Source organism: Cajanus cajan, chromosome 4 (genome assembly GCF_000230855.2).
Source record: "Cajanus cajan strain Asha chromosome 4, NIPB_CcT2T_4, whole genome shotgun sequence".
Classification (NCBI taxonomy): domain Eukaryota; kingdom Viridiplantae; phylum Streptophyta; class Magnoliopsida; order Fabales; family Fabaceae; genus Cajanus; species Cajanus cajan.
Genome location: NC_138520.1, coordinates 56,148,218 through 56,162,550, shown reverse-complemented (window position 1 = coordinate 56,162,550; position 14,333 = coordinate 56,148,218). Strand labels below are relative to the sequence as shown.

Sequence of the window (14,333 nt, the reverse complement as noted above, 5' to 3'; positions counted from 1 at the left end):
AAGGTTAACATCCAATCACCAAAACTCAAGGAAATCACTAACATTTCAACCTTTCATTAAGAACACTCAACTCCAATTCTCATAACCTCCTTAGATTCAATCGCTACAACTATAGATTTCAAAAACTCCATCAACCATAAACTCTTAATACACTCGACAAATCAATATCTCACCCACATCCAAGGTTCCAATAGTTTCTAGTTCAATAGGAAGATGCTTCCTCCACTACTACTTGCACATATGCTCGCAACACGAGCGATACCACCCAACCACTACTTCTTACGTAAGCAAGAAGTATCAAAACAAATAAGCAATCATATATAGCATCATCTAAGCTATATCATGTCTATAAGCCAAATTCTGAGAAAATGGTACACACAATTAAATAAACAATAAACATAATCAATCATCGCACTAACATATCAATAAGTTCCACAATCAATTCATTCCATCATTCATCTACCAACAAGCATAGTAGACTCATAACTCATGCCCGATTGGATCAACCAGGCTTTGATACCACTAAATGTTACATCCTCTACCCCAACATACATATACATTAATAATTATAAAAAAATAAAATTCTTCATCATTAAAAACCAAATCTCTAACCACATAAGGTAAAGAGTTCACATTCATAAACTTAATCCAAATAACATGTTAATGAAATTACAAGAAATAAAACTGAGTTTTCAAATAGTTAATGGAAATAACATCCTAAACTAAGCCTAGTTATTCCCCGATGTCACATATCATATCAGAGCATGCCCAACTGAAGCCTAAGCCTCATCACCAACATCCTCATGCTGATGATCACTTGCAACACAATTTAAACACAGAAAAATAACAACAAGGGAGTGAGAAACACCTCACTCAAGTTTAGGTGTAGAAATAAAGGTTAGATAGCACACACACACACAACAAACATATTACAAGTCATAAACACCAATCACATATAAACAACACACGTACATAATCAGTATCACATGTACACTCATTTATCATGCAATGATATCATGGACTCGACTCATAAATACATGTGGTGCGAATCACGTGTCTCATCACATATCTCATCATTTCATCATTGGTGACCCAAGGTACACCTTGCTAGCCTGTTACATCACCGGTGACCCTAAGGTACACCTTGTTAGCCTGTTACATCACCAATGACCCTAAGGTACACCTTGTTAGCTCATATATGCACATGATGCATGTCACACATTCACGATTTCATTAACTCAACATTTCACTTGTCATGAAATTTCAAGTCTTATCACATTCATCACATTTCACATTCTCATAGTCATAGCTTATCTCATTTCATCACATTTCACATTTCCATAGCTTATCTCATTACATCACGTTTCAAAATAGCACATTTCATTCACATCATGTCTCATGTCATTTGTTCATATTTCACATAGTGATACTCATAATTGTTCCTCATAGGGTTCCGTACAGGAACTTACAAAGCACTCTAATTCATATCAAAACATATCTACTTTTGAAATCAAATACATATTTGCACTCTACATCACACAAGGAATGCAACAGAGCATTCAGAAAGAAAAACATAACACATTTATATTTTGCCTTTTTCTCATAGGGTTTTCTCAGGAACCCACAGAGCACTATAATTCATATCAAAACATATTTATTCTCAAAATTAATTACATATTCACACATTACATCCAACATGGAACACAACAGAACAATCAGAAGACAAAATAGAAAACATTCATATTTTGCCTGTTCCTAGAAGCATGCATTAGGCAAGGGATTGAGGGCCAATCCAACTACCCAACAATTATTCCCACACCCCCGAGTGAGGTTTCTCACTCCCCCCTTACCTGGATAAGTAGAAGATGAAGATAGAGTAGAATCTGGCTGATCTCCTTCTCTTAGTTCTCCTTGGTCTCCAGGGAGTGTGTCCAGAAACAGTTCCAAAGTGCTCTATTTATAGATTTCAGGAGTCTCTAGAACGGCTCGTTTCAAATCCAGAACGGCCCGTTCTAGACTCGTTTGTCATATGTAAATTTCACATTCAGAACGACCTGTTCCAAAACTAGAACGACCCGTTCTAAAATCACATTTTACCTATAACGACCATATCTGGAACGACCTGATCCTAAATCAGAACAGATCGTTCTGGCTTCACATTTTACTCATAGAATCATGTGTTGGAATAGCCCGTTCCAGTCTAGTCTTTATAGGCCATTTTAGTAGACTGGAACGGCCGTTCTAGTTTGAGAACGGCCCGTTCTGGGCTACTAAAAGTCAAAATATTATCCAAAAATAATTTTCATAAATATTTATTAAAATACTAATAATTACTAAAAACCTTTAAAACATCCTATAAAACCTATTAAAATAACTATAAGAAAATAATCTCCATAAATATCAAAATAAATAATAATTAACCATTATACTAGTAGAAAATTCAGAATGTTACAAAAATAAAAATATATATATTTAAATTTATAAGTTTAATATTTAAAAAAAAATTCAAGTCCCACATCGATTGAAAATAAAATAATTAAAGAGTATATAAGTTTAGGCAACACTTACCTTACAAGTTGATTTGTATGGTTGAGTGTTAGGCTTATAATCTACAATCTTAGAATTTAAAAGATTATGTATCACATGTTGGAGGCATGGAAACAAATGCTTCAAATGAATTCATTGCGAGCATTTAAAAGTTGAAGAATTATTGATAGAATTATAGTAATTTCTTTAATTTTTTTTGTAAAAATTACTGCAGAATTTATTGCGAAAAAATTTGCAAGAAACTTTCCTGCAATTTTTTTTTGCAGGAAACTTTCCTACAAATTTTTTTTGCAGGAAACTTTCCTGCGAATTTTTTTCGCAAGAAATTTCACAGGAAAATTTCCTGAGAATTTTAAAATTCGCAAAAATATATTTTCCATGAAGGTATTACCGGTAGATAAAATTTCGCAGAAAAATTTGTAGAAACAACGTTTCCTGCAAATTTTTCATAAAAATTCGCAAGAAAAGTCGCATGTAATAAGAGAAATTCTAGCAGTATTTCCTTCTTATGCCTTCTGAAGAACAAGGAGAACCTAGAGAAAAGGAACAACCAGATTCCGCTTGTGCCTCATCTTCTACTCATCAAGGTAAGGGAGACTGAGAAACCTCACTCGGAGGTGTGGAAATAATTGTTGGGTAGCAGGATTGACACTCAATCCCTTGCCTCCACTACAAGAAATTTCAAGATTACAGACGGCCAAAATCCATGGGTAATCAAAAAAATCCGTGGGAAACACTCAATTTCCGACGGATTACAGACGGACAAAAATCCGTCGGTAAATTGCTCGTTTGAAATATTTACCGACGGATTTTGATCCGTGGGTAATTTACCCACAGATTTTCTGACGGATTTAGTCTGTGGGAAATTACCCACGGAATAAATCCGTGGAAAATTTCCCACGGACTGAATCCGTGGGTAATTTCACATGGACTGAATCCGTGGGTAATTTCCCACAGGCTAAATCCGTGGGTAATTTCCCACGGACTGAATCCGTGGAAAATTACCCCTGGATTTATCCATGATAGATTACCCACAAATTTAATCCGTGGGAAATTCTTTGGGTATTGTTGAAATTTTTTTAAATAAATTAAAAATCATATTAAATAATAATCCTGTTTAAAGATATCAAATGAATCATAATTATGTGAATTAAAACAAGTTTAATCATTCAGACAAAATAAAGTGTCATACATAAATAAAGTTTAGGGTTCAAATTTAAAAACAAAATACAGTACAACCAATAGAATTATAACATAACATAATATATCTAATAATCTGCAGGTGAATGTTGTTGATGTTGGTCATTAGCTTGTTCATCCTCTGTTGGTTGCCGATTGTCTTGTTGTTGGTGTTGTTGGTGTCTGTTTGGTTGTTGATGTTGTTGTTGCTGTTGAAGAGTAGTCTGCATAGTAGGTGGTAGGAATGGGAGTACAGCACTGAGAAATGTGTTGAACTGAGTCTGATACTGGGAGGTCAAGGATTGAATCTCAATCTGATACTGGGAGCGCATCCGACGCATCTCTTCCTCATTAGCTAAAACTCGTTGTGTCAACTGAGAAATCTCTTGTGTATTCTGAGACTGACTTGAAGATGTCCCCACAAAGCTGCTATGTTCATTCTCATAAAGATCTCCCGTACCATAACGACGTCCCTTGTATTTTTTACCGATAGCTGCATTCCAACATTGACTCTTAAGTCTATCCTCCTCAACAGGGTCTAAAGGGGTGCATTCTGAGGTGCCAGCAGTGGATCCAACCTCAGATATAACTTGAGAAAATCTAGCTTCAAAATCTTCCTATTATCATCATAAACAGTACGTAAAAATAGTGTAAACATTAATAAAATTAAAGACCAATAAAATAAGTAACATAGACTCACATGTGTCCGCCTAGATCTATCATCAACAAACTGACCAGTGTCTTTTCGTATATGAGTTTGCTGAAAGAGTTCATCATGGTGTACAGGTCGACCAAGCTCCTTTTCCTACAAATATGTTAGAACACCATTCCATAACCTTTTCAAATCATCAATTAAGGGTTGTAAATAAACATCAATACCAGCCTTTGGATTAGATGGGCCTAGTATGACACAACTTAGAAACATGTAAGGTTTGGACATGCACATTTCTGGAGGAAGATTGTATGGAGTAACAATTATTGGCCAACAAGAATAAGGTGCAGTTGATGCTTGAATATATGGTGTAAATCCATCAGAGCATAAACCAAGTCGCACGTTACGTGGATCAATGGCAAAATTGGGATGGACGCGATCAAAATGCTTCCAGGCTTCACTGTCAGATGGATGACGTAATATGCCCGAACTTCTATTTTCATAGTTCCATGTCATTTGTCCAGCAGTTTGCATTGATGCAAACATCCTTTGTAACCTTGGAATTATAGGCAAATAGAACATGGCCTTAACTGGAACTGGTTTTTTATTAGTTGTTCCAGTGTTATGGTTATGATACCTAGGCTTATGGCAAAATCTGCATTCAGTTAACTCTCCATCATTTTTTCCATATTCATTATCATAAAACAACATGCAACCATCGACACAACAATCAATCCTCTTAGTCTTCAATCCCAACTTTGATACTAGTTTTTTTGCATCATAATAATTTTTGGGCAAACCCCTTTTAATGGGTGTGACATCCAATAACATTTGGCAAATAAAATTTAAGCATTGATCAGGAACCTTCCAATTGGATTTGCAAGCTAACAACCTCACACACATAGATAATTTAGACTCTGATGCCCCTTATACAATGGCTTATTTGCCTCTAGCAACAAGTTATAAAATTTTTGAGTTTCTTCATTTGGAGGCTCTTCCATGTCATGTGTATCTCTCGGTTCAAATGTCTCTTGTTGCCTAAAAGCATCACACACCATCTCTTGCATTGACATAAACTGATCACCTTGTGCCACATTTACACCACTACTTGATGCATTGATGCAATTTTCATCAATATCTAAATCAAAATTTGGCATCTCTTCACCATGATCTGTCCAAATCCAATAATTAGGCTTGAACCCATGTTTATAAAGGTGAACTTTCACAACTCTATCCTCCAAAATCCGTGTTCAATCACATTTAACACATGGACATCTAATCCCACCATCACTATGAAAACGATCTTGTTGACGAGCCTTGCTTACAAACTCATCTACCCCTTGTACAAAAGACTCTTTCAAACCTCTTCTACCACTATAACACCTATCGTACACCCAAGCACGATTTGAAACAAAATAATCCATATTCTGTAGATTCAAAAAATTTACCTAATTAATTATCACATATTATATAATTGTCAACTAATTTAGTTATGTGGACCTCTACATTATATAACTTGAAAAGCAGTACAATAGTTCTATGTAAAGCACAATATAGTCATATTACAAAATAGTAAACTTTAATCATAAACACCTCGATCTATTAATACAAAAAAGAAAATTAACAAGCATACCTTAGAAGTACGGTGAAACAATTTGTTTCCTCTAAGTTAGAGTACAACGTCCACTAGAACAATCTAATAACAAAAATCTCGATCTGTTAATACAACAAAAATGAAATATAATTTATATAAAAGATAAGGAGTATACTATAAATCAGGATAAAAAAATTCCAAAGAATCTAAATAATAATTCTATTTTTAATTTTTTGTATAAAAAATAATGAATATAAAACAAGACGTAAGGGAACTATTTTTGTTATAGTTAAAACCTCTGGCTAGCGGGGTTAGGCTTTACATCTTAACCACGCTTTTCATGTGTACTTTTTTTATTCTAATCAATTACGTATTCAAATACAAATTTTACCACGACAGTGACTTGGATTTGATCAAAGCAAAGAAATTTCCCCTGATTTGTATTTAGGAGGACCTACAATGTGCATACACTTGTCTTTTGGTTCTACCTTTTTGTACACTAACTGGAATTTAATAACTGAATAATAATAATAAGGGGTACAAGAACAGAATCATATATATTAATGTTAGTTTCTCATTTGGCCCCAAAAACAACTGTATCAAAAGTTTTAGATTTATGTGGGTTTAGTAATCATATAAATCAAAAGCACGCTTTATGTTGCCCCGTGTTTACTATATTATTAAGCTAATTAATGTATTGCATGTAATAAGCACCCATAGAAATCTATTAACCCTGTTACTGCTCTGAGTGCTCCTACATATTGCATCTTAATGTTGTTTTTCTCTCTCTTACCATATATCACTATAACAATTCACTAGAGCAATAATAAAATAATTGTGATTGATGATGCTTTTTTTTTAAGTGACACTTTTTTAATTGAGATCACAAGATTAAAGAAATTGCTTAAAGAAAATAAAATTATGTTTCATTAAAATTGCTGTAATAAACATTACTAATTTTTTTTATTAGTAAGAATTAAAACTACCGTAACATTTTTATCATAAATATTATTATCAACTAACAAGAGAAAATATATTTTAGAAATAAAAAAAATGTGAAAACTGAGTGAGAAAAGCAAATAGAAATCATACCCACAATTGACAAAAGCCTTCTATTGGGTCCTTTCACCAGCTGCAAAATAGAAGGCACGATGAAAACAGTAAAAAGCTAGTTAGGATTCAGAGACGCGTAAAGAAAAAAGAAAATGACCAGTCAAATATTGCAGCAAAGAAAAAAGAAAATGTTTGCCATTTGATATGAATTTCAATTTCAATTTTGCAGTATTGGCATTTTAATATAGGGATGAGTAACAATGTTTACAAAATCTATTTCACTTGAAGGATATATGCCATCAAACAAGAGGCCACCAATATTCTAAATTAATTACTAGCTAGTCATTGCAATAGAAAAACATAAAAATCCCAGCCAACTTTTTTCAGCAATTGATACTTTCAACATGCACATTTGAATTGCTTAACTGTGATGGTTATTTTTATCTTGATTATTATAATATATGATGGGAAATCAAAGCATAAGATGTGGAGGAAATTGAACTTTGATCCCATAACACTATTAATCATCCCATAACAAAGCAGTACAAATTGCATAATCAAATCTTTCATATTTTAAACACGGAATTGTAATGTGGACAAGAACATTCATCATATAAAATAGTTTTATTACTTTTTAGATTGTTGTGTGGGATGGCTTAGCAGTCTACAAACCCAACAGCACTGCAATATCCTATTTTAGAAGGGCAATAATCCACGTGCAAAGTCAACGAGTATAATACAAAAGGAAGAGCTTCGTTTGTTTGTTGGCCCTCTTGAAGTGACAGAAATGCAAGCAAGATTAATGAAATTGCCAAATTTAATCTCCTAATCGTTCTTTTCATTTAAACACGATCATGCTAATGTAGTGAATTGAAGAGATTGATGTAAAATGATTGCTTGGTTAAAATTATGCAGCAATTATTTGAAACAATCTCTTGGGGTGGAATGTTTGCATAGCATAATTAAGAGTTTATCATATCTGCTTATAGGGTGTTTGGACTAGTGTTTTTAACCTATGCACACTCAATTTTTCTGGTCAAATCAAATAAAAACACTGAAGTAACAGAATAGCTTTTGGTGTATTTAATTATCTTAATAAGGTCTTAACATATAGAGGAAGCAAGACAAATCTTGTGAGCATTCTTATTTTTCAATCAAGTGAATTCAGATATTGGACATCAACATCTAATTAGCATTATTTGACTTATTTCTTGCCTTCTCTTTTATGTTTTTTATTTTTTTATTTTTTTATTATTTCTAGTCAGTGGTTAGTGGTCACATGTTTATAACTAGTTATAGCTTGTATCAGGTGGATGTGTCAGTCCATTCAGCAGATACCAGTGTTAAATCTTCAGACATTGCCAAACACGGATTAAAAGTGACAAAAAAGAAGAAATTTGATGTGATTATTGTTGACACTGCTGGTAGGCTGCAGGTAATTATTTTAGGATTGCAAATCTTGTAGTAGCATATAATTATTTCATTTTTATTCTTCTGATTACTATTGGTTTCATTTTTATTCTTCTGATCAGGTTGTTTCAAATGAAACAGGCATGAAGCAATGATTGATGGGTTAAAAGAAGTGAAGCAGGACTGAAACAGGAGTTTTGCTAGTTGTGGATGCAGGGAATTGTGGAACAACAGCTATTTTGAAGGGAATTATACTCATATGCAAATAAACTATTATTTATATAAAAATAAAATAAAATAAATTACTTTTATTTATGAACTTATGAACTTTTTTTTTCCTTTTAGCTTTGGTATCTTTGGTATGATTTTGTGCCGGACAGCATATTATACAGTGATAATTATAACCAATCCAAAATTCTAACCTTACTATTTTCTGTGAACAGCCTTGGTGACCCAATCTTAAGATTGGAATAAGAGGTTTAGCAGCTTTGAGTCTCTAAGTGCTTTGCATTGTTTTGGGCTATTGATGGCGTTTTCTCTGGATTTCTTTCCACCGGTGTTTATAGAAGCAATTACTGATGCAGGGGATCCTAAAGAGACGCTCCCGATGTAGATGAAGAGACGCTCCTTATGGACGGCGACCTGGAGGACGATATACACATTAGTAGAAAAGAGATTTTTGGTAAGTATATGGTTAAATACTTCTCATCATTATAAAACTAATCTATTCAACCAAACACACATCAATTTCAGTCCACAACAATAAGCACTGACATTGTAAAAATTAAATACACGGTAACAACCCTAAATTACACTACAGATTGAGTAACCAAAACCTGCCAAACACCAACTAATTAAGAAGGGGGGTTAGCAAACATAGTAAGAATCAATAGATATGATGGATGGATTTGAGCACTGAATTCACTTGGATTGAATTTTCCATCTCACAAGAGTAAAAGGAAAATAAAGTGAACTGATTTAATGTTCTGATGCATAAAAATTGAATACTCAAAATTTATTTTTCAACAAATAAATCAATAGATTTGTTTATTTTTTGGTGAATAAATTTAGGGGCCGGAATGGAACTCCTCTAGAAAACAAAACAATTGAGGGCTCTTTTTTATACCAAAATAAAATTCAGCAGATGGAAGAGAAAAATCAATGGGATTGCAGAAAAGGAATTAAAAACAAAAACAAAAAATTAAATCCCTACCATACAACCTGTTCCAAGATTATTAAAATTCAAGTGGACCAAGTAATTGAGTTGAAGAAATTTAATGATGAAAAATAATTCAATAAATAAAGCTTACATCAGTGGGATCAATGGGCCAATTGATTGAGGAATTGAACTTAGGTTTCAAAGCCCTCTATGTTGCTGCTGCCTCAATCAAATGATGCACAACACAAGACTATCACAATAAGAAATTTAAACCTACAATGGTCCAAAAATGTTAAAAACACAAATGGAGTAACAAGGAATGGCCACAACGTGTATATAATATCATGCGACTAAGGACCTGGTTGAAATACTCGCGGGCGACCTGGAGGACGGCGGGGTCGACCTCCCAGGCGTGGAGGACGGCGACGGGGTGGAGATTGAGGAGGAGGCGGGCGGCGGTGCCAGTGCCAAAGCCGAGGAGGGCGAGGGGACCGGGGTGGAAGGAGGAGAGGCAAAAATAAAGGTTAGGGAGAAGAGAACGAAAGTGGAGAAAGTGGAGAAGAGAACAATAGGGAGAAAGGGAAAAATAGGGTTACGCGCGATTTCGAAGAGGGTCAGGGAAAAATGATTAAGTTGAAAAAAAAAAGGGGGGGACAAAATAATTCCAGCTATCTAGTGGAATCAAGGCACTCTGTTAAAAATAAATTAAAAATAAAAATTAAATATTAAAAGTATATTGATCTACTGGTATTATGATTAATCTATTAGTTTCAAGCTCTTAAATTTGATTAAAAAATATTGTAACTAATTTTTTAAAATAAAAAGGTATAATGGTCAAAAAAAGTGGAGACAAAGGTAGTTACTGAAAAGGGTATCCCCTTTATATATTAGGATAAATTTTTAAAATAAAAGGTATAATGCTAAAAAAAAGTGGAGACTAACATAATTACTGAAAAGGGTATCCCCTTTATATGTTAGAATAGATCGATATACAATTTTTTTTAAAATTTATTTTAATTTCTAATATATTATGAATGATATATTTTATTATTTATAATATTAATATTACATTTCAATCTACTAATTGAATTTTAACATTAAATTTTTAAAGAAAAGTTACAATTGACTTAAACACTTAAAATATATTTTAATATACAACTTTTATCTGTACAGATGAATTTTAGGAACTTAAATTAATAAAAACATTACCAATTCAAAAATAAATATAATTGACATAAATTATTTAGAAGACAAGTCTTGTTTGATTAAATAATTATATAATTAATTACAATTTTTTGTACAATTAATTCATTTTTTATTAATTCTTGTTAGATATTTTAAATGATTTAATTATAATAATAAAGTATATGTAATCTCACCATTTAAATAAAATTAACTATATATAATATTATATATATATATATATATCTTTTATATATATATATATAGTAAATTATTATTTTATGCTATCATTTAATTATAAATTTTATATATATAATAGTTGGTATGAAAAATTAATTAGTATTATAAAATTTATTAATATTTAATAATTTAATTTATTAATCTTTTATCGTCATATTTTTTAAAGTTACTAACGAATATTTTTTAATTTTCGACGAATGACATTTTAGACGGATAATTTGTAGGAAATATTTGCCAAAAATATCATAATTTTCCCACGGAAATAATCCGTGGGTAAGACTGTATGAAATATACATCCTAATTTTCCCACGGACAAAATCCGTGGGTAAGAGCATCTGAAATTTCAGACGGAAAATATCCGTGGGAAATATCTGTCTAAAACATCATAATTTTCCCACGGATTAAATTCGTCGGTAAGGTTATCTGAAATTTCAGACGGAAAGAATTCGTGGGTAATATCCGTCGGTAATGTCATTTTTCCCACGGATATTTATCCGTGGGAAAAAATCCGTGGGTAATGAGTATTTTTCTTGTAGTCATGCATGCTTTAGGAACAGGCAAATTATGCAAGTTTTATGTTTTAATATCTGAGTTTTTTGTTGGGTTCCTGGTTGGATATGATGTGTGAATATGTGTTTGATTTCGAAATTAGATAAGTTTTGATATGAATTAGAGTTCTTTGTAGATTCCTGTGGGAAACCCTATGAGAAATAATTAAGGGTATGATCTTTTGACAAGATTTGAGGTAGTTTACGTAAAATTGAGTATGGATTCATGTTCTAGGTGTTATTTGAAGTGTTTTTACCAATTGAATGTTATAATTACGTGTTTGGTTGTGAAATATGCAAGATTTCGCGAAGTTAAGTAATGCAAGTTTGCGTTGAGGCACAAGGCGCAGTTCTTAGCGCCAGACACAGTTTTTAAGTCGGGCTTAATTTTTTAAGCCCGAATTAACAGTTATGTTGGGTGGAATTTTTTTAAGTCGGGCTTAACAGTTAAGCCGGGCGCAATTCATTTTAAGCCAGGTGTAGGAAAGTTTCGCTAGGTGAATTTCTCCGCTTTAGGCATGACATTTAATTCTTCGAGCATATGGCTAGCTTGTTACATCACCAGTGATCCTAAGGTACACCTTGTTAGCTTGTTACATCACTTGGTGACCAAAAGGTACACCTAACTAGCTTGTTATATCACTTGGTGACCAAAAGGTACACCTGGTTAGCTTGTTACATCACTTAGTGACCAAAAGGTACACCTGGTTAGCTCATATATGCACATGATGCATGTCACACGTTCACAACCTCATGGACTCATCACTTCACTTGTCATGGAATTTCATGTCTTATCACATTTCACATTCTCATAGTCATGACTTATCTCATCTCATCACATTTCACATCCTCATAGTCATAGTGTTCACATTAGCACATTCTCTTTCACATCATGAATCATGTCATTTGTTCATATTTCATGTAGTCATACTCACAATTTTTCCTCATAAGGTTTCGCATAGGAACCCATAGAGCACTCTAATTTATATTAAAACATATTTAATTTTGAAATCAAATACATATTTACTCTCTATATCACACAACGAACGCAACAAAACATTCAGAAAATAAAATAGAAAACATTCATATTTTGCCTGTTTTCTCATAGGGTTTCCCGTAGGAACCCACAGAGCACTCTAATTCATATCCAAACATCCAAAAAGGAACACAATAGAACAATCAGAAGACAAAACAGAAAATATTCATATTTTGCCTGTTTTCTCATAGGGTTTCCCGTAGGAACCCATAGAGCACTCTAATTCATATAAAAACATATTCATTTTCAAAATTAACCACATACTTCATACATCACATCCAATAAGGAACACAACAAAGCAATCAGAAGGCAAAATAGAAATATTCATACTTTGCATGTTCCTAGAAGAATGCTTCAGGCGAGAGATTGGTGGCCAATTTGACTACCCAACAATTATTCCCACACCCCGAGAGAGGTTTCTCACTCCCCCCTTACCTGGATGAGCAGAAGACGAATGCTCTTGGTGTGATCTAAGATCGTTCCTTCCTGAGTACTCTTCCTTAGAGCTATTTGTTTCTCCTCTTTTTTTTTCTAACCCTTCAGAACGCAAATGAGGCAAATAGGGTTAACGCTACCTGACTCTTTTCTTAAAATTAATCCATTGGGCTGGGTCAACCCAACCCATTTTCCTTCTCTTCTAACTCACTTCTCTTTTTCCTCAAAATAATTAAATAAAATAAATACATGTATATTATAAAATATTTTTCCTCTATAATAATAATATATTTCTGACCCAAAATATAATAATATAATTTCAATAACAAAATATCATATAAAATCAACCTTCTCTTAAAACATATAAATATTTATTTAAAAATGCTAATAAAAATACTTATTTAATATGTACAAAATAATTGTCCAAAACAATAATTATTTAAAACGTACAAAATAATATTCCTCTATAATTATTAAAATAATTATGACCAAATACCACCTTCTAAAACTGGGGTGTTACAATACTTCCCACCTTTTAAGAAATTCATCCTCGAATTTCTGAAATGAAGAGGTTTGACTATGACTCCTTCATTAAACTCAAGATTCTTCCTAAACGTCCTAGGCAAAGTGACAACAAAGTCTAGACGCATTGTCTTAGACTTATACCATACTAAACATGAGTACACAAACTTCCTCTACTCCTCTCTTCACCTTAGGCCACCACGCTTCCGCTATGCCACTCTGATACATCTTAGTAGCTCCTAAATGGATGCTAAGAGTACTCTTTTGTCCTTCCTCTAAGATCATCTCTTACTTCGGGATTACTAGGCACCCAAATTTTGTTCTTGCACCTCAAAACAACGTCGATTCCTACTCAGAAAAGGTTACCTATACTCCTACCAATCTTCTTCACTTGGTTCACTAAGAAAGGATCTGACTCCTGGGCTTTTCTAATCTCATCCATTAATTCACTAGTCACTTTCAACATAATTGATTCAATGCTCCTGAGGTAATCTCACACACCAAGCTTAAGTCTCTAAACCCTTTAATCAAATCCAACTCTTAAATCATTAAAGACGATAGATGAAAGATCATCCTACTCAAGGTATCTGCCAGAATAATAGCTTTATTTCTATGGGCTACGACCGTCTCCAAAGATCAAGCGCCTAGGCGTAAGTTTACTAGGTACATAGAATTGGTCTCCAAGTTTTACCACTTCATCTATACCCAATGAAACTCTTATCCACTACCTTGTCTTATAGCCTCATGTCTTGTCATCAAAATGAATCAACTAATTA

The 14,333-nt window shown here is 33.1% G+C and overlaps 1 protein-coding gene across 15 annotated transcripts in view; it reads right to left on the bottom strand.

Moving 5' to 3' along the window:
• LOC109794144 (uncharacterized) overlaps positions 1–11,066 on the bottom strand; it is a 28,747-nt gene extending 17,681 nt beyond the window's left edge. The window contains exons 1-7 of one of the 15 annotated variants that reach the window (XR_014433155.1): positions 9,953–10,229; positions 9,746–9,867; positions 8,858–9,077; positions 7,065–7,104; positions 6,012–6,094; positions 4,427–5,805; positions 3,689–4,343 (exon numbers count right to left, since the gene is read on the bottom strand). The gene's annotated coding sequence lies outside the window, so the exon portion shown is untranslated. Of the gene's footprint in view, positions 1–3,688; positions 4,344–4,426; positions 5,806–6,011; positions 6,095–7,064; positions 7,105–8,857; positions 9,078–9,745; positions 9,868–9,952 lie in introns of those variants that run through there. The other 14 variants (XR_014433157.1, XR_014433159.1, XR_014433160.1 and 11 more) reach the window with 14 other exon arrangements.
• Positions 11,067–14,333: the final 3,267 nt, after the last annotated feature.